Genomic DNA, 25,300 nt, shown 5'->3' with positions numbered 1-25,300 from the left:
TGGCTCAGGACCACAAGCCATCCGAGTACCCTATACCGCCAGCCAGATCAAGACCCTGGCTGCCTGCATAGATACTTGGGCCATTTTGAGATGTGTTTGCCATGGGGATATAAACAATCAATACCCTAAAGACCCTATCTTGTCATTTGTCACTCAGCACCCTGTAATTTTTCCAAAGGTTACTGCCTCTGAGCCATTAGTCCCAGCAACTACAATATATACAGATGGCTCCAAGACGGGGATAGGCGCCTATGTGATCCTAGGCAAGCCCCCGGTTACCATACAATTTGAACCTGATCAGCCTCAGGTGGTGGAACTGCAGATCGTTAAAATGATTCTTGAACGGTTCTCAGGAGCCATTAACATTGTCTCCGATTCTAGGTATGTGGTCAATGCTATGCAAGTGCTTGAGACTGCCGGTTTAATTAGATCCACTTCCACAGTGGCTGGGCTGTTCCTGTCTATCCAGACATTGCTCCAGAACAGACACCATAAGGTCTTCACCACCCACATAAGAGCACATACATCCCTGCCAGGGCCTATGGCACAGGGGAATGCGGCTGCTGATACTGCCACTCGCCCGTTATGGATTTTTACCTTACTAACACCAATCGAGCGAGCCCGTGCCTTCCATGATAAGTTTCATGTCAATGCCAGGACACTAGCAAACCATTTCCATGTTTCCAGAGCAGATGCACGAGATATCGTGCGACTATGTGGCTCCTGTGCCACATACAAACCTGCCATACCGATGGGAGTAAACCCTCGAGGTTTGATCCCTGGTGATGTTTGGCAGATGGACATCACACATATACAGGAGTTTGGGACTCTTAAATATGTTCATGTTTCCACAGACACCTGTTCTCACGTCATATTTGCAACAGCAGAAACAGGTGAAAAAGTGTCTAATGTGATCAATCATTGCCTGGCGGCTTGGGCCGCATGGGGCAAACCAAAAATATTAAAGACTGATAATGGACCAGCCTATATAGGCAAAGCCTTCAATGAGTTCTGCAAAATGATGGAGGTTCAATTAAAACATGGTATCCCATACAATCCCCAAGGTCAAGGAATCATCGAAAGAGCCCATAGAAGTCTCAACGCAATTCTAGCTAAACAAAAAGGGGGAGTAGGCCAAGGCCTGGCCCCAAAGGCACGATTATCCATGGCACTATTCACACACAATTTTTTAAATTTAAATAATGATAATTGCTCCCCAGCTGTGGAGCACTGCAACCCTTCCTCCAACCATAAAGGGTGGGTGAAGTGGAAAGATGTCCTGACAGGACAATGGATGGGCCCGGATCCGGTAATCAGCTGGAACCGAGGCGCGGTTTGTGTTTTTCTGCAGGAATCGGGACGAGAACCACTGTGGGTACCGGAGAGACTGACACGGGCGACAAAGCCCTCGACTGAAGATCAGACCTGCCCTACCGGAGATCCATCACAGACCAACCAACAAGATGAATAGAAATAGCGGTAGCCCGAAATGGACAAGAAGATCCTCAGGCATATGCATGGCTCGCTTGCCTAGCCTACAACCGAGTCTAGGGACGGTGAGCTTCCCACACTCCTCCTCTAAAAAATTATGACATAGCTGGGTAGGAGAGTCAATGACGGGTAAGAGCGTACTCCCCCGGTGCGACTCAACCTAAGCCAGGCCCTACCCCATCCTGCACGTAAGCCGCTGGACTGTTAGATGCTGCCCAGGTCTAAATTTCTCTCCGAGGGGATTTCTTTACGGAGAGGAAATGAGTGCAAGCTTGTGTGCATCCAGGTTCCGTCCAGTTTGTGCCTGGCCCTAGAAAAAGGACGAGGGCCTCAGGGCCTTGGCAGACCATGGGACGGCCGAACAGGGTCTAAGCCAAGGACCTACGGTGGGCCTACGCATAGGGCATAAGCCTCTGCACCCAGTCCAGGAAGGGCTACGATGCGCACATTCATAAAAAATAAAAAAGGGGGAGATGTTGGGAGCCGCAGCCCCAAGCCCGGTCGCCTTACTTGGCGGACGTGAGGCCTGTAGGAAAGAGCAAAGCCTGAGTTAGATTACCCCTCCCATCGAGCACGTTAGTTTCCTGCTTACCGCGTAAACAACCCGCTCAATAATATGTTAGCCAATCAGCTTGCCTTGCTTACTTTAATATGATTGGACACTGTATCCGTATATATACTGGTGCCACCCCTGGGGGGAAGTAGAAGCCCGGAAGAAGCCGCGGAGAGCGGACCGGTAGAGGCTTCGGAGCGAAGCACGGAAGGAGCCGCGGGGAGCGGACCAGAGGAGGCTTCGGCTGGGAGCGATCCCAGGGCAGGCTGTACGGAGAGAAAATAAAAGAAAAGGTTGTCCACTGCCAGACTTTGTCGTGTGTCCTTCCTGCCGGCCGGGAGCGACATCGACAGTCCTGGACCTTAAAGATACTTTTATTCACAACCTCCCTACACCCAAATGGTCAGGATTTCTTTGCATTTATATGGACTGATCCAGACACTCTCAGGTCTCAACAACTCACCTGACAGTTCTCCCTCATGGATTCAAGATTCACTTCTTTAGTCAAGCCCTTGCTTGACATGTTACAGCTCTTGACTTCAAACCCAGCCACTCTCCCTGAATACATTGATGACCTTATCCTGTGTTCTCCATCCTCAATTTTCTCTCCAACCATGGATACAGCGTCTCTCTTGCTAAAGCCCAAGTAGTTCCCCAAATGTCAAATATCTGGGGTTCACTCTTATTCCTACCACTTATTCCATCACCACAGATTGCAAAGTAATTCTTCAGGATCTCCAGGTGCCTATGACAAAACAAGTCCAGTCCTTTCTGGGTTGAGCTAACTTCTTTCACCTCAGGATTCCTAACTTTGCAGCTCTAGCCCAACCCCTCTACAAAGCTTCAAAGGGCTCTTTATCAGAATTCCTAGACCTCACTACAACTAAACACTCCTCTTTTCATAAGTTAAAAGAGACTTTCCTTAGGACCCCAGCCTCACTGTCCCTGACCCCACACAACCTTTCACTCTGTACACCACCTCTCAAGGTCACAATGCTGTAGGTATATTGCAACACAAAAAAGGACCTTCCTTTTAAGAGGTAGCCTGCTCATTGAAACAGTTAGACAACACAGGGTGAGGATGGACCTCATGTGTCTGAGCCCTTGCAACCACAGCTGTACTGACACAAAAAGGCCAAATGTTCACATTGAGGCAATCTATTACAGTACATTCACCTCATCATCTGAGCAAGCTTATCTCACATAAGACACTCCCTGCCCTAATGACCCTTCTCCCCTTCAACAGGTATATTAGTATTCTCTCAAGATCCTTCCATCTCTATTGCAACTAGTGGTCCTCTCAACCCAGCAACTTTGCTTCCCATCTCAGAAGACCACCCTTGCCATGACTGTATTGAGCTCTTACAGATGATCTCCACCCCTTTTCCTCATATTAGGAGCACACCTCTCTCTTTAGCCTTTGACACCTGGGTCATAGATGGCAGCGTGATGAACTCAGACAATGAAAAGAGAGCAGAATATACAGTAATTAACCAGTCAAAAGTCACAGAGACAAATGTACTACCAAACGGAGAATCTTCACAAAGGGCTGAACTTTTTGCTTTTACACAGGCTCTTACACTGTCAAAGGAAAAGACCATGAATATATACACTGATGCAAAATACACATTTAGTATTTTGCACTCCTGTGACACCATCTGGCAAGAAAGGGGTTTTATCAACACTCAGAGACCTCCCATCATTAGTGCACCTGTCATTCTTAAACTCCTAGAAGCAGCACAATGCCTAAAACAAGTACCAGTCATTCATTGTAGGGAATACTAGAATTCTACAGACTGCATTGTTCAGAGCAATGCCTTTGCAGATATATAAACCAAGCCAGCTGCACAAAGGCTATATCTTCTCATCTCTTCCTGCTGGTCCCAAACATCCAACCTCTGCCTAACTATTCACCAAAACAGCTACAGTTGCCTCACAAACCAGGTTATATACAAAACACTCAGGGATGGATTTTCCAAGCATTGAAACTTGTTCTCCTGGATATCAAACCCTAGAGATAATCACTGACTTACACAACTATTTTCATGTGGGATCACAGGCCTTATACAGACTCTTAGTCCTAGTGGTTTCATCATGGAGAATGAGGGCTATCATCCTCCAGATGACTCACATCTGTCAGTTCAGTGCTAAAACCTCTCCTCAAGGGCATGTACCACCCCCTTCCTTTCCTACTCACCAATTTCAAGGACACATTCCCAGTGAAGGCTTGCAGATAGAGTTCACACACATGTCACACAACAAAACTCTTAAATATCTTCTTGTCTTTGTCTAGCTTTTCAGGATGGATAGAAGCCTTTCCCATAACAAGGGAAATTGCTAATATGGTTACTAAAGTTCTGTTACAAGAAATCATTTCTAGGGTTTGTCTGCCTCAAAGTATCCAATCAGATAAAAGTTCAGCCTTTATTTTTCTAATCACTCTACAGTTATCCTGAAGCTTACACATCACTTGGTGCCTACACATTCCATTCCACTCACAATCCTCAGGAAACTTAGAAAAACAAACAGCCTCATAAAACACACATTACAAAACTCATTTTAGAATTACACCAACCTTGACCTCAACTTCTTCCATTAGCCTTAGCCAAGCTCAGAGCTCTCCCTCAGGTTCCTACCATTCTAATTCCTCTTGAACTCTTGACAAATCTACTTTATTTCAAATCTTCTAAGTCCACCTGTCTACAACTGAATGGCCCGGTCCCCACCTTACTGTCCTCACAGTTCCTACTGCAGTCAAGCTCGCTGGGCTGCCATTCTGGTTCCATGTCACTCAAGCTAAGTGATGCCTTCCTAACTCTAATTCATTTGACTCGAAACATCTCAAGTGCTTATCACATCTCTTATCTCCCACCTGCCTCCACCTCATCAGAGGCACAGCCACAACCTTCAGGCTAACTCACATTTTATTAGTCTTCCTGGTTCCTGATCCCTTATATACTATCAGTTATTCTTTTCACTGTAGGATTATGGACAGTCTTTCCAGAGGACTTGCACACTATACGTAAAATAGTCTTCATACTCTTCTACATAACAACTATCTTAGCTCTCTCCACTCCCAACTGTCTAGTTAAACACAAGATTTCTCTGGATCTGGGCTGTCATCTCACTTACACTGACACAGTCACAGCATTTTCCATGCCCAGTCTATAATTTCCCAAACATGATTCAACAGTCAGGCCTTCCATTCCTCATGCCTCCCACTCCTTCCAACCCAACTCTGGGATAGAAGACAAGGCTTACCGATACTCCTACTTTTACCCTTCCCAACAGGGGAATAATTACCTCCCATAATTTCACCCCCTCCCAATTCTACGCTCAATTTTCAGATTCCTTATTGTCATTTTAGACCTTATGCCCAAACTTGGGATATAGGAAAACAAAACAGAGTAATTTGCCAATCTGCCAACATCTTCTATCACGAACAGGTTCTAGTTACCTGGAGGCCCCCACAATAAAACAATGACAGTGTGTTAATCCCTATTGGCCAATAGTGATTGATTGATTGCATCAACTTGAGACATTTAGAAGCTTAACTACATAGGTTTAGCAACTCTACTCCTTAGAGTGTAGAAGACCCACTCTAAGGTGGCTCATCACTTGGAGGTACAAAAGGGAAGGAGGAAGGATGAATGCATTCCATTCTTTGGAGAAGCCAGTCTTCCCCTTTGGTTTGGACTTCATCTCCTGGCTTCCAGTGTAGACTCTTCAGCTTTATGGCATAGAATCTTCAGCCTTCTGTCACAGACACATGAGCCTGCTGGTGTGGATTTACATGAGACACTAGAGTGAACTCCAGACCTTAGATTGAATCCTTTGGCCTCCAATGTGCAGACACCCTCTGATCACTTCCTCATCTGACTGGCTGTCCACCATAAGCCAATCTTGTCACTTTTTTATACATTGGTATATTTCGTGTTGTTTCTGTTTCTCTAGTAAAACCTGGACTAATACATGGCTTTAACAGTGAACTCTCTGGAAACTATGAGGACTTCTTTCCTGTCCCAATTCCATGATACACACTTCCCCCATAAAACAAGGGCCATTCACATTCCAGTTCTTGCTGGTACAGGTATTCTCTTTGTACTCAGAGCTGGCCTCAGGGTGTGGGGAATAGGCATGGCAGTCCATCATTATCATCCACTCTCCATAGGGCTTCACCAAGAGGTACAACACAACCATCTCCATCCACTAATGCCAAAACCAAATAGCCTTGTAAAGGTCACTCTCCAGAACCAATGAGCTCTAGACATACTTACAGCCAAAGAGGGAGTTACCTGTGCTACACTGGGAGAAGAATGTTGTTTTTTTTAATAAATGAGTCAAGAATCATCATGGGCAAGGCAAAAAGGCTCTGCAACTACTTAGACAAGAAGCACTGACAGCTAGGTTATGGATATTCTTCTTCCTCACCATGGTCCTGGTGGAATGACATATTCAGCTCATGGGCACCCTTCCTTCTATCTTCTATCTCTTCTTGGTCCTTTAGTTGTGATAATGGACTTTCTCCTCATACCATCTTGTCTATTTATTTATTTATTCATTTATTTTGAGATTTCTGCAATTTGGATGTGAGCATTCACCAATGATGAATTCTTTGTCCTGGCTGAAACACCTGATACCAGCTTCTAAATGGGTGTTAGCTTTTTTCCTGTCAACCCTTCCACCCTCCAACATGATGACCCATTTAGCAGAAAGCAGAGTTGTCACCCTTTCTTAACAACAAAAAGACAGGAATGAAAACTTTATGCCCTAATGTAAGTTACTAAATATTATGGTGGTGGCCTAACATCACAGAAGGAAATAAACAATAACAGCAACTTATTTCCCCAATGGCCACTTCCTCCTCCTTCTCCACTCAGCCCTGAATGCAACTTTCTCTTTCCTTTCCCACGAGCATGAAGAAAACTCCAAACAGTATCTCATGCATCATCAACACCCACCCCCAAACTCCTCTGGCCGGAGTTCAAATAACCTTCAAATCCCTTTGTCTCTGGCCAGAGGAGGCCAGTCTTATAAGTTGTGTACTCCCCTCTACATCCACAATAAAGGCCTCATTTTCTTTTCTTGAATCTCTATTGTACAGGAAAACCTAACATCTACTTAAATACACAAATATGCATGCATATGCTCCTATACATATGAGGAAGACTGATCTTAGGTGTATGCACTTATAGATTTTCTAATTAAATGGTTAACATTTTTGTGCATGAAGTATGGTGAATATTAATGCATTCTATTGTAAGCAAATGATGAACTTTAGTAAAAAATATCCCCTCCAAAATTTTTCAAAATATCTTTCTTGTGTCACCATTATAATGTGAATATTTTTCTTCCCAAGTTCTGAATTCTCTATTTGTTCCTAGGCCAAAATATTTTACCCGTGTGAATATTAATTTCATAATTAAAAAGAAGAATATCCCCTTGGGTTCTGGTGTGAGAATTAAATGCTATTGTACATTAGTGGTCATTTGTATTTGTCCCACTGGAATTATTTGAGAAATATTAATATCTGATTTATTTTTATTTTACTCCTTTGCTTTTAAATAATCAATTATTTCAAATAGTCCATCTGTTATTATTAATTTAATGCATCAGTAATTTACATACTACATCCAGAGAATCCATGAATATTAAAAAAAATGTGGTGTGTATGAGAATTAGTTGAATTTTTCATTTTAAAGATGTCTGCATGACATTGAAATAACAAGAACTTCACTTAAGAACTAAAAAGTCATTTTCATTATACCCACAGGCTCAGAGCTGTGAGGCAAATACTGGTTTTGCTCATGCTAAGCTGTTTGCCTTCAAACTACCAAATCATTTATTTCTGCCCTTTTAATTTTCCCAAGGATAAGAATCAATTTAAGCTCTATCACTATATCCATTGGAATAGATGTGTACCACTTCCCTCCTTTAGAGACATATTTTGTTATAAACAATAGAGATGAGCAATAAATTCTGTAGGCTGAAAAGCTTATTTAATTTAATAAAAGTTACATTGAGCAACTAATTGAAATCTCTGATTATATTAAAAACATAAAACATGATTATTATTAAGAAATTCACAAATTATATTAAAAGGGAAAATTTGCACGGCAGTATATTTGTGATTGAGAAAATAATGCTGAAAATACTGACCTAATAATGTAAAGACATTTTAAAACACTACTCAAATAGGAAAACCAATCATAAAATTTTAAGTTTTTAGAATGCATGCCTGCCTGTTAAATACAAGAAATGTTTTGTGTGATCTTTTCTATAAAATTTTTTAAAATGCTATTGCTAGGAAAATTCTTATTGCTTCAGTCAGACTGAAGTAGAAGGACTTACAAAATGAAACAGGAACAAAGACGATTTTACCAGAATATTGAGCTTTCCTTGTTATTCACAGAAATCAACACAAAGTCTATTTGTGCTGAATAAAATAAATAAAGCCATTCAGTGTAAAAAGAAAAAAAAAGTACCCTGCATTAATAGAGCATTAAAGCTATAATTCAAAACCACAAAAGTCAGGAAACTCAGAATTAGAACTCCCAAGGTAACCTTAACTGTGACCTCTTGTACATGAGTACTGTTTACTAAATTGAGGCTTTTGCCTTTCTGTTTACATATAATGATAAAGAACAGTTTTGAAGCAAAAGGGTAGTACATTTTTTTAGAATCAGTGCATAAGTTTAAAAGTTTGTATCTACCTAGAAAATCAAACCATTAATCTCATAGTTCCATATGAGCTAATTATGGGAAAAGAGTTTTCATAATACACTACAGAAAATGATAGAATGTACAACATTTTATATATATATACATATATATATATATATATATGTACATATATAATGCATTTAGACTTTTAAAAATCTGGACATGGATGCCTGCCATATTAAAAAATAATAATACAAATGACAATGGGGAATATCATTAAAATTGAATACCATGGAAGGAAAAAGGGTCATGGAAATAATTGGACCGAGTGTAAAATATCATTGTTCAAATTGTGAATCTATAGCTTCCTAGAGAAGATATTTTACTTCCATATGATTGTTTCTTCATTTGCAAAAATAAGGAATTGGAGTCAATGACATCTTAGAAGATCTTACTTTTAAAATAGCATAATTATTTGATTTTATATAAATTAATATTCTAGAAGAGAATCGTACAACTTATTTCATGTAATTATTAGAGAAATCTAGTGAGATACTACATGACAAATTTAAAGAAATATTGGATGCCAAGAAAATAAGTGATGTGATAAACCACTAGTTTTCTCGTATCTATGAATACCTGACTACTGTTATTGGCCTTTATTTGGGATATTTTTTGATCAGTCAAATAATCTCAATTTCTTTATGCAAATGTTGGCCCAGTGACTGTGACTTGGATTGGGGAAGGATTCTTTTAATATACTGAAAGATGTTCATTATTGCTCCAATGTGTTTCTCAATAGTAAGGCTATGTGAATTAGAAAGACTCTGAAAAAGAGAACTTATGTGAGAAGTTGTTATCTGTATCATTGTGGTATAAAATACCACTTTCATCCTCGGTCATCCCAACTAGTTTCCAAAGTTCCTCAAATTAATTCTACTATGGGAAATATATACTAAGGATTAACTCAGGGACCAAAGGTCCATTGACTAAACAATCAGTTTTTGTATATGCAAACAATAGCAAAAAATATCCTTGACTTTCAGATCCATTTAGATCAAAGGAACAAATGTGCTTTGTTCCTAATTGCAAGTGTTTGAACCTTTTGTTTGGGTGAAAATACAATTAGTTTCAAATAATACAGAATTACACAGAGCAACACACCAATCTTGTCTCAGGGCAATGCAAGCGTAATAACCATTTGTAGATTTGGAACTTCATGCTTAAGAACTGTTATTAATCAATGGTATAATGTGCTTTTCTGGAGTACTAGAATGTGTCTGGATTTTCAGTGGTAGATACAGAATCATAGAGGTCAATTGTGGTCTTAGAGAAAGAGGATAATATGGCCCATTGAGATAAACAGATGGACTGCATTGCCTAATTGGTGAATATACTGCATTGCAAATAACCTTACAGTCTTAATGTCACTTAAAAAAAATTCAAGAAATGTTTTTACTAGAGCTGTCAAAAGTGAAAATTCTGAATAGCAACCATGTGTAGGACATAGCATCTTCTTACTGACAGTTAATTTTCAAGAAAATAAAATATTCTATTAACCAAAAAAACCTTCATCTTAAGTATTTCAAACACAAAACGTTAATTTCATGTTTGTGTATTATCTTGCAAATATTATCAATAAGGATGTACATTTTAATTTTATAAAGTATAAAGATCAAATTATTCTGCAGTCCACTTTCAAAAGAAACTTCTGAACATTATGCTTGTATATCATAAATTTTTGGTCATTATTTTAAAAGCAGTGTAATATGCTACCCAGTTAATGTACTATAATTTACTTAATTTCCTTATTGTAAGACACTTTAGCTATTAGAGAATACACCTTAGGGAATAATCATGTGCATATTGCCTTTTTTCTTCTCTTGACAAATTTCCAACATGAAATATTTATGACTTAATACATAAAATGACATTGTAACTAGTTGAAGGTGAGGAAAGAGTGTCTAAAAATTAGACTGCAGTCTTAACGAAAGTGACTGTCAATGATTAATTGTCTACTGCAGAAGGAAGATAAAAATTCTGTCTCTTGATGGTATATAGTGTCTTAAAAGCAGTCTTTCATACACGTTTATCACTCTGCTCAGCTTCTATAACTAGTTGTTGCTGAAAGAGTAATAGATATCATTTAGATTTAAGCATCCATTCAGAGTCACAAAATACATTTAAGTGCTTATTAAAGCATTTTTATCACCTTAACGTTTGGTTTAAAACATTATGGTGCAAACTCTGGTGCACTCACACAGAAAAAAAAAAAAAAAAGAATGCTACAAATTTGGCAGTATAAGCATGGGTATTTTTAGAGTGAGCACTTTGCATTGTGTAGGGAATTGAATTATTTAAGAGTCATTGTTTCCTCATGCAAAACAAGTAGGTATGCTTACTCTGAAGTATCACAGCATTTATGTCTAATTCCACTTTAACAAATACCTTTCACTTGCTTGGATACTTGAATACTTGTTCTTTCCTTGTTTTTCTCAACACAGCTGCATTTATCTGTGGAAGAATGTGGACCTTTAGCGTTTTACCACCCAATAACTCAGTCCTTATTTTGACTTGCTGATTCTGCCGCTTGGATGCAACCAATACCTCTATAAGCAATAGACAACTATAAAATACGTGTGTGTGTGTGTGTGTGTGTGTGTGTGTGTGTGTGTGTGTGTGTTAGATGAAATCTGAACACCTTTCAGTTTCTATGTTACCTGAACTCACTGCTACATTTGATATTTTTGATCACTTGCTTTAGAAAATTGCATTTTGCCTGACTACAATATAAAAATCCCTTCTCATTGTCCTATAACTGTACTGTGACACATAGGTATAGATACATAAATATGTTGAGAGATAAAAAGATATGGATAAAGATTTACATACAACTTTTGCCATCCTGTTAGATTGAGGCTCCCTAAAGTAATGTTCTTAGTTAGTCTCTTTTCACTGTACATTTTTTCCAGGCAAATGTTAATTCATTTTCATTACTTAAAAATTATCACATGTATGCTGATTCCATAATTTAGATGTTATGTCTAACTTTATGTAGAAAGTAACAGATAAATCAAGAAAGCAAATTTTCTCTCTACATGAATAGTATAACTTTACTGAAAATTGGGCTGATTACCTTAGCCCAACACCTACCGTCTTAATTTTAATACTTGTTCTAATGAAGGACATTATGTTCTACCTAATCAGCCAGAATAGTATTATCTTCCCCACGGCCAACATCATCAGCACTCCTTTCTCTCACCTTAATCATCCAAGTAGTCCTATGTGCCATCTAACTACCTCTGTAAATGCCTTTCTTTGTATAATCTCTGATATTCCTCCAGATTGTGAGCTTTCCTAAACCTTTAACATAATCTTCCAAATTCATAACTTGATGGTTGTTTTTTAATCTTATCCTTTTATTTCTTCCTTCAATCTTCAAGAGTCTCTGAGGCACCGCTTGGGTTGAGTCACTTCCATGCTTGATCCACTCAACCTCAACCACTTCCAGAAAAAAGCATATGGGCCGTGACATTTGCCATATTTCATGAAACCATTCATCGTCTCAGATACCCATTCCTTCAGTGAGTCTTAGCAGGGAGGAGGATACGGAGCTCTTGAAATCATGAAATTTATAACCAAAGATGGAAGATTAAAGGGTACTAATCAATGATGCATGGGTGAGACAATTGTCCCAGAAAGAAAAAATGGTTGTAACATGACTCTCAGGCCAAAGAAAGCAAAGAACTTTGAAAAATCTGATAGGATTTTACTAAAATGGAGGAGGAAGATTAGGTACAGATGCAGTTTAAGAGGAATACTGGGATGCTAGCTTTCTTGATCCATTGCAAAACTGAAGAAATGCCTTGCCCACATTTGTATTTTAAGAAAAATCTGAAACAACCCAAGAAACAAACAAAGCATATACTCTTTATCTTCAGGACACACTGTGTATGAAAGAATCATCCTGAGCCTATTGTTTTAGTCCCTACCTCATTCCCTTCCTCTCACGCACCTACTTCTCCTGCTCCAACAGGAACAACTTCCACCAAAGTCAATAGGACATTTTCCTAGAGTATGGTTTCTGTGCCTCACATCTATGCAAATGCTCTTCCTACTTCCAAAATCTGTTTCCTCCTTTTTCAAACCATCAAAATTCCCATTTTAATTAACACAGTCAGTCCTAGCATTTTCTCTCCTGTGAAGCTGTCATCATGCCCTCATACATACTACAACCATATTTAAAGACTGCATATCCGGTTTTTGAGTTCCTGTCTCTGTACTTGAAATATAGTCCCTCAAATCACAGAATTTATTTATAATTCTTTCTTCACTGCCACTAGCACACTGCAAAGAAACTGATGAAAGAATACAATGGGGGGAGGGGATGAAGGGAGAGGAGGGCAGCATGGAAAAAAGTAAACAATAAAAGAGAGAAAGAGAAGGGAAAGCCTTTCTTTGATAATATGTTATTTCTCTAGTATTTCCATTTCAAAGGTAGAACGCTGGAGAGAAGGGTGCTTCCTGTGGAATAAGTAAGCTTCTTACAGAATCCTTGGCAGATGGTTATGCAGACTTTGCTTGAACATTCAGTTACTTGTAGCTCATTTTTTTCTAAACTAAGCCAGTGTTTAAAATGTTGAATATGCAGAGCTGCTATTTGCCTTCTAACTTTGATCCGTTGCACCTAGTTGTTCTCCCTCAGGCTATGTGAAATTAAGGAAAGAAAGCATCTCTGCATGCATTATGTTATTTGCTGCATTTTTCTGGATAGTTCCTATATGATAATGCTTGGCACAAAATATGATGTTGATTATAATATTGAAACTTAAAGTGGAAGACACACTTTAAATTAGTATTATCAACTTATTTTATTCCTGATATGATCTTACACACATTGTTTGTATTTTTCCATTTCTTGAATAATTTGTCTGTCCCTAAGTTTGGCTACAATTTTTCCAATATTAACCATATTCTAAATGATTAATTTAATATCTTTATAATTTAATCTTTCTAATACACAGAACCTAATATTCTCTAATCCATTGGCTTCTTAACCACATTTCTCTGCCAGGCATACATGATTGCATGTGACATTCACAATCTTGAACTCAAAATTTTCATTTTCACAGTGGTCATCCCTTTCAAATTCACCAAGATATTTACTTTAGAATGTATTTTCTCCAAAGCAATGAAAAATCTATTGATCATACCATTGATTTTTATCACTCATCCTCAAAATGTCCTCAATTCAATACTGACCAAACTGGTTTCTTTAGCTTATCATTAGTATCACATCCTAAAGTATCTAAAAATTTACTTCCTGTCTTCACAGAAAGGAAAACCTCCAAATATGGGGAAACGCATTTGCTCTTCACACCTCTGCCTATCGGCTGAATATGCAGATCTATGACCACTGAAGTATTGTGAGTTTTATCACATTTCCATTCCCCGTTCTTTTGAAAATTCTACATTTTCTTCAAATCCCACAAACTTTGATAGCCCTATTTTCCCCTTGATCCTTTGGTTCCAGTTTCACAGAGAATAAAGGGAAAAAATTTGAACAGAATTTCCAAGTTTTTCAAGAATGATAGGCCTTTTGCCATCTTTTTCTATATCAACAATGTCAAATTTAAATGCATTCTACTAGAAGACCAAGCCAAAACTCTTGGGGTCACCATGAATCTCTCTTGGTTTTACACTGAAATTCCATCTTAACTGACAGAGACTGAATGTCAGTATTCAAATGAACTTAAAATAGATCAAGAATCTGAAAATTTCCTTCCATTTCCACAGCAACATATTGTGCACCAAAATTTTACAAAACACATTTAAGTAAACTGTCAAAAAAATTAAAATGTATAATTTCTAGCCAATTAAAGGGAAGTAAAAGACATACAATTATTTTGCTAAATTCTGTAATAAATCTAAATGTTTACTCTTGATGCCTATGTTCACCTACACAAACAATGGGGAGCTGACTGATTTTCTAACTGATAAGATTCTGTACCTATCTTGGGTGACCCTGTCACTAAAGGGTTTATGACCAAATTATCTTGCTCATCTAATGTCTTATCAATTCCCTTTAACTTTTTGTCACCAGCTATGTAGTCTTGTCAATTTACCTCAAATGAAGTACACATATTTCTCCTTTGATCTTTTTAGACAATTGTTTTTTGGCTAAGCTAATTTTTCTAGATTGCCACACTCAACATTTTATAAATACAGAATCAAATACAGAAATATTTATTGTTGTACCACCTCCCCCAAACTTTATTTTTATTACCGCATTTCTTACACTTAGATTCAAGTTTTTTAAAGGTTCACCCTTAACCTTATTTTTTTAGAGAGTATAAAGGAGGCAATCTAATATGCTTGTGTACCTTGGCAAAAACAGAAGAATTTTAAAGGCTTAATTGTACATTTTGGTCAATTGCAATGGTTTTTGAAAAATTTCTTCAAAGAATCCAGTAAGCAAACTAAAACAATTTGATAATTCAGACTTCCATGACCTAAAAAGATTAAATTCATGTATATTATCTATAAATTTTAGCTTTTTCTGAGGATCTGTAATTAGGAAAAGAAAAATCTCCCCTGTTGTGGATGAAAAAGGAATTCTTCCCCACTGTTGATGAGAGTATCAACTGGTACAACCACTATAGAAATTAGTATAAATTTCTCAAAAAACTAAAACTAGAAGTTCCATTTGACCCAGATATTCCTTTCTTGAGATCTTCTTGAAAGCATTAAATGCATCATACCACAGTGATACACACACACTCATGTTTATAGAGGCACATTTTATGATAGCTAGATATTGGAAACAGCTCCAATGCTTATAAACTCATGAGTGGTTAAAAAATGCATGTTTTTATTATATAATAGAATACTACTCTGCCATAAAGAAGAATAGACTTGAGACATTTCTAGCTAAATGGATGGTTCACATGGAGACCATACTCTTAAGTAAAATAAATGGGCCCAGCATGCATGATAAATGTCACATTGTTTTTCTGGTGTGAGAAACAGAAGTGTAAGTCAGGATCAAAATGTATAATAGATATTGGAAAATGGAAATAAAACTTTCAAATGAGAAGGGAATAAGGGAGGGGAAAAGGGGAAGGAAAGCAGTGAGGATATAAAAGAATAAAAAAACAATGATTTTATAACATTTGTATGAGTAAGAAAATGGAAGTTATATAATCATTCATCAATTAACACAAGGTTAATCCAAAAAATATTATGAATTTCCCCAAGAATTATTAAGTATTTTCAAAATATAAGCAGTTTACCAGACTCTCCACTAGTCTAATACAGTTTACTCAAAGCGTGGTGATATAAAAATGCATTAAAAATTCAGGAGGTTTTTTGAAGGCTTATTTAAAATGATAGCTGATAAAAACATAGAAAGACACATAAATAGATTTTAGTTGATCATTTCATAGGAATCATTACAAGCAGAATTAGCCAATGTCTCTACAATGAAGCATAAGACAGAACACTCTTCTGCACTGTGTGAAGAAAAGTTGAAAAAACTTATGGCATTGTATCATAATACAATGTGCTTGTTTTTCTCTTGTTCTCATGCTACTTAAAGCCTTGCTTTAAACCTTGCTTACTTAAAACGTTTATCTTTTCGCTTTTGCTTCTTTCTTTCTTCCTGAGCAGGCAGACTTCCTCAAACATTTTCTCCATTTTATCTGAAAAGTCAACTTCCTTTTTCAAAAACTAGAACATATGGTTATTTATTTTAAGAACTTACTATTTCTTATCTATCAGTGTGATCATTCTGCCTTTATTGCTCACAACAGCTTTGACAATATCAGTCAGGGAAACAAAGATAGTGTTGACTGAAGGTCATTTTATTGGTTCCATCAAAAATTATATTTCCTGGAACTCAAATTGAACAATATATTTTCTGAGTCCCTCCTGAAAACGGTACTTGTAAATTCCCCTTCAAAATTATCTGTATTTCAGATGTAGGTCAAAGGATACAATATAGCAGTTTTGTAGGATAAATAAGTTTAGAGATCTATGTACAACAAGAGGAATTACACTAATAATATTGCATTGTAAGGTGATTTTTTTGCTAGGTAAGTTGATTTTAGCTGGACTTGTCCCTAAAAAGCTATAATTGTAAGGTGATAGATGAGTTAATCTGTTTCACTATAATAACTTTATCATTGACATGTGTCTCAGAATATTGTTATAACTTCAAATATGCACAGTAAAATTTACTTTAAATAGTATCCATGCTTTATGTATATGTGTTAAGAAGTTAATATCAGAGGAAAATTACTGAAAATGTATTTATCTATTGGCATATGTTGATTTATTCAATAAAATACCAACATATAATAATTATAACCAGCTAACTGAAATTTTAATGTTCTTATTTTCTCTTATAAAAATGTGTGTGCAACTGTAAGCAAATATGAATAATTCACTAATTTTCATCTTAGTTCTGTGTAATTAAACAGCAAAGCTCATGATTCATGTTTTCCATAGCTAAAAAATAAGATGTACTGTGCTGAGAAATATATGTTATTGTGGAAGCAGATATTCTTTTTCTTTGAATGTAATTCATCAAAGTGTCATTCTGTTTCTAATAATTTTATTAAGCACTGAAATTCATTACCTAAAGTTGAATGGCTATCTTCTTTCATTTATACCTTAACAATGTTCATATAGTGTTAAATGTCTAAAAATGGAAATCCTTCAGAATATTCATCTTTAAACTCAATTTTTCTTCTGAATGCATGCAACTTGCCTAAAATAATATTTTTGCTGATTCAATAGATTTTGCTCAATGATCAAAATTTATTGATTGTATAACTATGCCAATATTGTGCTATTCATGCCCTAAATAATTCATTGAGTGAAGAAATGGTATTAAAAAAGCATTTGAGACAGGGAAACAATACTTAGACTAGGTGATGCAGGACAAGTTATACTTTAATGCTAGGATAAAACAAAGTTTGGAGTAGCACTTTTAGTGCTTAAGTATATCTATTACATTAGGTATCAGACAGGCAATAGAGAGGTAATGAAACATGAAGTTGAAGAAACAGACATTTTTCCTAAATTCTAGTGCTATACCAGCCCCTTGAATGTCATCTTATGTTAGGTAATTATGCAAGATTTAGCTTTTTTGTTTTTGAGACAATACTTCATTATGTAGTTCAGGCTGGTCTTGAACTCACTTCATAGGCCAGGCTGGCCTTGATCTCTCACTGATCCTCCGGCCTCAGCTTCTCAAATCCTGAGATTACAGATGTGTGCCACCGCGCCTGGCTATTGAAGGTTTTTAAATGGGAGCACTGCAATAATACACACATTTAAACAGTAACTAAAAGTATAATATGACAAACCATCTTGGGTAAAAAGCAGCTTCAGAAATAAAGAAAATGCAATCAAGAAGCAGTTGTCTTTAAGGATAGCATAAAGAACAGTGGCAGTACTTTAGAGAAAAAGCAGCAGCCCAATATAAGGAATATTAAAGTAAAAGACATGATCTAATGATGTGCTTGTTTAATTTAGACTCGAGGCATCCCACAAAAGTCTTAAATGTTTATTGGTGGGACGGGTCAAGGCAACTACATCATAGGGCACCATATTCATAAGTGGATCAATCAGTGGTGAAGTCGTAGTTGAACTGCTATTCATAGTTGGCGCCATATTAATGGTAAGTTCCAGAGCGAATGATCTGAAAGGTTGTATTCTTGTGGCCATCTCTTCCTTTCCTCCTTGTTCTCTTGCTTCCTGGCTACAATGAGTTGAGCAGCTATTTTTCATCGTGGACTTCGCCATGTTGTTTCTGTTTTAGAGCCAACCATGGACTGAACCCTGCAAAACCATCAAGGAAAATAAAACTTTACTCTTTCAAATTGTGGACTTTGGGAATTTGGCCTAATGAAGGGGAACCGATTAATATAATCTTTAATTAGCCTCTATAGTTTTTAAAACATAGTAAGCTTATTTTATTTTATCTTTTAAAGTAGGAAACCTGTAACATTAAAACAAAAGGCCAGGGAATACTTTGACTATTTTACAGCATTAGCAGATTTTAAAGCCAAAATTAAAACACACAAAAAAGAAATTGATTTATAGTGAAGAATCAGCTAAGATATCTATATTGCTTTCATTTAGATGACATCCAACCCTCAAATGCTATTAATCAAATATCTCATACTAGCTTAAAGTCTATTTCCAGCTGTGATAGAATAAGTAGTATCCGTCTTCTTCAAAATAAGCAATAAAAATATTTCTGACAGTGGACAAGAAGCATATGATTCTCTACCCAAGAGAAATATTTAGGTTTCTATCCATGTGTCCCTGTTTCTGCTTAAGAAGCACATCTTGCAGAGGTACAAGGATCACAGAGAGAGTGCAGAACACAGAGTACAGAAGTAAAGGAAATCTTAAAGGTGTAACTGGAGAAAAAACACAAATGAAATATACAGATGTGCAAATCAGAAGTCCTCGTGAAGGTTATTATGAATTTCTGTGTAAGACTCATCTATGGATTTATGGGGTTAAATCGCATGAGGTTAATAGAGAAGGACCTTTGATAGTACTGCCAACTGAATAGACATAGCAATGGTCACACAGGGAAACTGGAATCCTGGCCAAGTAGCCATTAAGTTGTCCCACAATAAAGACATGTCTTAGAAATAAAATCTATACTCCAAAGGAGAAAGTCTCCAGAATAAAGAACAATAGGACATGAAAAATAGGCTAGCATGACAGAAAATTAGAGATTACACAAAGATAATTAAAACTGAAGACAAGTCAAAAGAAATTATTAAATCTGAAAAATAAAATATGTATAAATAGTGGGCAATGTCTAATTTGTCAATTAATTTCAAATAAATTATGCAGAAAATATTTGAAAAACAGCTAAAATTTCACAAATTTTGGAAAACAAACATATTAAATGTTTGGTCGAAGACACAGATGACAATTTTAAAATGATACTTCAATGTACCACATTTAATATATTAGAAATCAAAAACATGAAGCTACAAAATCTTGATGCCAATAAATTTGACCAAAAGAATTATGAAAATAGATATATTCTTTGACCACATAGATTATCAAAATCAATTCAATGAGCCAATCAGATTATCCCTGTATTAGAGCACATCAGAGTATTGATGACAAACACGTTTTCTTACAAAGGAAACATTTGTAAATTTTATAAATGTTTCACTGATATTTTCTTTCTCTTTTCAGAGAAAAGAAATACAAGCAAACGTTTTCATAAAATGAGGGAGGAAAAATTATTTGTAAAATAATCCTAGGAGTTAGAAGCATATTGTTACTCTGATATCAAGTAAAAAAAAAAAAACACTAAGACTATTTAAAATAATTAATCAGCTCCCCACAATGAGTATTATTTACTGAATATGTGTACAATTGTTTTAAAAGTAAATTTAGGAAGAAAATAAATGAAAGAGGCAATGAAATCAGATTTGATTATGTAATCAAGTATGGCTAGATTGAGAGAAAAATGTTGGGATCAAGAGGATGGAATAATGTAAATAGCACAACCAGAGACGAGCATGCCAGTCTACACCTATAGTCTCAGCAATCTGCGAGAGTATGGCAGAAGGATCACAAGTTGGAGATCTAATGGGGCCATTTACTTACTTAGTGAGATGCTACCTAAAATTAGAACTTTAAGCAACAGGCTGTGATGTACCTCAGTATGAAGGTCTGAGTTCAGTTTCCACTTCCAACAATGAAAAGAAATCTGCAAAAGTGAAGTGAGACTCTGTACAGATTTTGGTCCTAGATCTCAAAGCAATGCCCTGCATGAGTTCAGCTGAAGACCTAGAGCCCATGACAGTAATGTCCATGAATCCTACGGGAGACCTAGAGCTCAGGACAGTGACTCATGGATCTGCTTTGGGAAGGCCCAAAGATCATCAGTGGAAGAAGCTAGAAAGCCTGCACCAGCTGGTTGAAGGATCTGTGCCACTAGGTTGAGGGTTCTGCACTAGATCCAAGTAGCAATGTTCAAAATAAAAACCAGGGCTCCTCTGAAAAGAACTACAACCATCTTTAGAGTCAGTGAGGTCCTAAGTTCCTCCGATAATGAGAATAACTGAGTTCATATCAGGGTGCCAGCATGACGAGCTCCTCCAGGAGAACCAACAGCTGCAATCAACAGCACTGCTATAGAGAACCAAGAGCATTCACTTCTTCGCCAGTTTGCCTTTTATGTTGGTAACCATCCTCAGGTGGGCACCTAAATCAGAACCATGCCTGTTCAGGTCAGCTGATGTTAAACTGACCAGCAGTTTTCAATCCACCACCTGGATTATAATATATAGTGACTGTGATGCCAACATAAAGAAAAGAACCATAAAGCTTTCTGTTGGATGACTGTACATGTTTAAATGTTTAAATCATACATCTTAATATTAATTCAGATTGACATTTCAATGCAAACTTTTAAACTGTACTTTAAATGATAATTTCTTGATAACCTGAAAATGTAGGTTTGCAAATTTTTACAAATCCTCAAAATAGAATGTGTTTAGATTATGTTCCTTTTCCTAGATGATTTTACTGAAGCATAATAATAAACAGAGCTCCAATATGACAGGGGTTTGCTCCATTCTAATGAGGCCAGTATTCTTGCGGTCTATTTTCTTTTTTAAGACAGTCTTCTCAGTTATGACTTCAGCAGATGCCCTGCAATTCTCAGAGAACCACCCACACTCAATGAGCGCTTTTATAAAAGAAAAATCTTACAAAACGAAAAAGCAACCAAAACTTTACAAAAGGCTAATATGTTTTATGGTGATCAAGACACAAATAAAATACAAAAATAGGAGATAGATTTTCTCTTTATGTCAGAAAATTCAGTGGCTCTATTATATCTGCCAGATTGTTTTAGAATTTTCCTTGTTAACATTGTTAGTTTAAATGAAAGGTGTTTAGAGACTACAACATTTGTATATTCTGTGCCTGACTGCTCTCGGATGGGTCCAACACCACTATGTGTCTGGAGTGGTGCAGAATGATTCTTCATGTCACTTGGCATCAGGAATCTGTGTCACTCTGAATAACCCTACTATATATTGTTTGCTGTATTAATATTGCTTTAAGCATTTCATGATATATTACCTGTTTTTCATGCTGTTTTGTCCTTCTAGCTTTTTATACATTGTCTTTGTTCTGTCTAGAAGAATACCTGATTCTTCCTCACACTTACGAGCAGTCTGACTTCTCACCTAAACTTCCCTCACGTGAAATCTGGACTGGATAGGAGATTGGTATGACTGTTGGCTCGTCTTTACACCAGAACTCCTATCTGTGTACTTTATCAGTATTATCCAACATAATGCTCAGGGTATATAGAAAACAATGATACAGAAAGAAAATATAAACAAAAAGAAAACAGTACCACCCTGGGCTTTTAGCTTCCTAAGAAAGAACTTCAGACATTTGGTGGTAAAAGACATTCAAGAAAAGAGAGTAAATTTCCGACTTTTGTTAGAAAGCTGGCCCACTAAATTAGTAATTCATTTACTGTTACAGAAAAAGCTTAATTGAATCTCTAAACAGCTCAAAACCTACTATCCTGGTTGTAATTATTCAGATATACTTAATTCCTCACTTTTTTATATTCCTAACTTAATAAGAAGGACATAGATGCATCTATTATGTCTCCTTAGTATTAACAAGAACTCAACAAATATTTGATCATATGTCAAAATTTTGTCTCTATGGTCTATCAAGTTGTCACAGGAAAGTAAATAGAAAATAAGAAGGACATTGTCTTCTTAAAAGCATTCTTTCCATGATTATAAAAATTGAAAGTCTTCCACACAGTAGCAACTGATTATACATGAGCATTTAAAAAAAAAAAAAATCTGTTGGATCTTTTCATCTGCAGTACTAGAAAATGGGAGAATATATATAGAACACTGTTGAGAATTTAAACTGTAATCCAAATTTCCACCTTCAAGCAAACTATCAAATCTTTGCCAGGAAATAGAAAGACATTTTTAACAAGTACAGCTAAAGGTAAAAGAATCCTCTTCTTCATACTTATCCAAAGAATATTTCTATTAAAAATCTTAAGGAAAGTCTATTTGAAAAAGGAACATTGATTTTGAAAGGAAGAGTGGTGATCCATGAGGCTTGAAATCCATCTGGTTAAATATAAGTGGAGGAATATGAGGTGTAAGTGGAAGATAAAATACTTACAATAGAACAAACATAAAAAATAATAATCAGTGATATCCTGATTTTTTTTTATAAAAGGATGATCTTGGCACCAAATACAGTGTGTATTCTAGAGAGTGTTTAAAGACATATAGGTGTGTTCTTTTATTTAGTATCATTGCTCACAGTTATTTTTGTTCCGATTAAATGCATATTCTTCATTACCATGTGAGAATAATATTTGCAGTAGAAAAATATGGCATCTACCCCTGAACACATTTTACACCATTTTGGTTTTGTCTTTCAGTGGCTAACCACACTCTGAAACCTCAAACAGACTCGTGGTGGCAAACCTATGCCCCACATGCTGCCGCCCTATGTTATCATTGAAAGCTCTAAGAGATTTGTCATCCGTGAAATGACCAATTGAAATGAACAATTCCTAAATATGATAATCAGTGAAAAACCTTAATTCATAATTATTATAATTATTATATATTTATTACATGCTTGTTAGATACTTGAAATCATAAGTATTATAACAAGTGGAATGAACAATTCCTAAGTGTTCAGTTTCATTCTGTTCTGAGTACTGTGATGAAATCTATGTCATTCCACACTGTATCCCTAGAACATTAGTCATTTGCCTCTCTGATGTGTCTAGTGCAGTTATTCCATATGAGCTACCTGCCATTCCTGCTTGGTGGCCACCAGGGCAGCAGGATCGCCTATCACCATATCACAGTGCTTGTGTTCAATTAAACTTTAATGACATAGCCTAACACTACATCACAATGTCTATATCATTCACTTTTATTTAATTGTATCACATGTATCATCTCACACCATTAAAAGAAGAGTGAAAACAATAAAATAGTTTAAGAAAGATAGAGGCCAGGTTCACATGATTTTTATTCCAACACATTGTTATAATTGTTTTATTTCCTTATTAAACTTGTTAACCTCTTACTGTGACTAATGTGTGAATGAAAATTTATTATCTGTATTCGGGCACAGGAAACACAATATCTCTCAATGTGTCTCTATCCATCTGCCTACCTATCTATCTATTTATCTATCTATTTTTCAATGCCTTGTGGCTTTCCATATATCCATTAAGGATCTTGGACTGTATCCCCTGTGAATAAAGGACTACAAAACTGAATGTGAGCACAACCTCTGCTTTCTGAGTGGTTGTCAGATGGGTGTGTGAAAAACACATTTTTAAATAGAGAATAGAGAAATACTCAGGAAGCTGTGAACTTTAGAAGTGACTGTGCATGCAAAATGAAGAACAGAAAGACAGATGTTTTTTGGAAAGGCATCAGAATAAGGGAGGGAGGGGCAGTAATGTGTTAATAGGATTGACTTTATTGTTTTAGGTTAAGTCTTAGCTCTGCCGTTTCCTGGAAGCATGACCATCAGAGAAGCACTACCAGCTGCCACCACAGACTCCTGAAGCAACTGCAGAATAGCAAGTAGCTAGACAGTCCCTGAAAAAGCACCAGTTTGTTTCTCTCTCCCAACCTTCCTTACACACACACACACACACACACACACACACACACACACACACCCAGAGCAGACATAATATATGTATTTCAGTTTGGTGATTTAACATTTGCTTTTCCTTACTATATGAAGTATGTGCATAAGAAAGAATAACCCTCTTTAGACACATAAACTGAATTCATTTCTGTATCTGAAAAAGAATTTAGATCTCAAATCCCTCCTATAAACACAGCTATCAGAATACAAGGATAATTAAGCAGTTTTCAGATCCAATGGAAAAGAGTGGAAGCAAATGTACCCCCAGCTGGCAAGACCAACTGGGAACTGGCATCTGTGGGTTATAATTCCAATTTTACAGCATAAAGGAAAATGGACATCCTCTATTAGGGTCTATTTTCAATTGATCATTGTCTCTTTTCAGTTGTTTCATTTAGAAGCCTTGTGATTAACCTTCACCCAGAGGTTTCATTTGGGCATATTTTTGGCTTTGTTGTTTGAAGAGCAGAATGAGATCAATATAGTTAATAAGATTGAAATAGAATGTATTCAAACTGTTCAATGCAATAGGACACATTTGACACATCTCAGCATATTAAAGATGAGATGAGGAAATAAGTTAATTTCAATTTATAATAATAATGAAAGAGCAAAGTAGCTGAAAAACCAAGCTCCCCAAGGGGAAAAATCCTGTGGAGCTTTCTTTTTTCTCACTAAGTTGAGGTGACAACTTGGCTGAGATTTCTAGTTTACTTGTTATCACTCTCATCACTATCACTGGGTCACCTTGTCATACATCACATTAGTTACACACATTTCTGTAGAAACTGCAATAATCAGTACACATCCAGACAGGTTTCAATGTCATTTTGCCAACATGTCTATAGATACAATGCAAGTGAC

The sequence above is a fragment of the Cavia porcellus genome, unplaced genomic scaffold (assembly GCF_034190915.1).
Source record: "Cavia porcellus strain 051 isolate PalLab524CR breed Dunkin Hartley unplaced genomic scaffold, mCavPor4.1 scaffold_11, whole genome shotgun sequence".
Taxonomy (NCBI): domain Eukaryota; kingdom Metazoa; phylum Chordata; class Mammalia; order Rodentia; family Caviidae; genus Cavia; species Cavia porcellus.
This window is presented reverse-complemented; position numbering follows the sequence as displayed.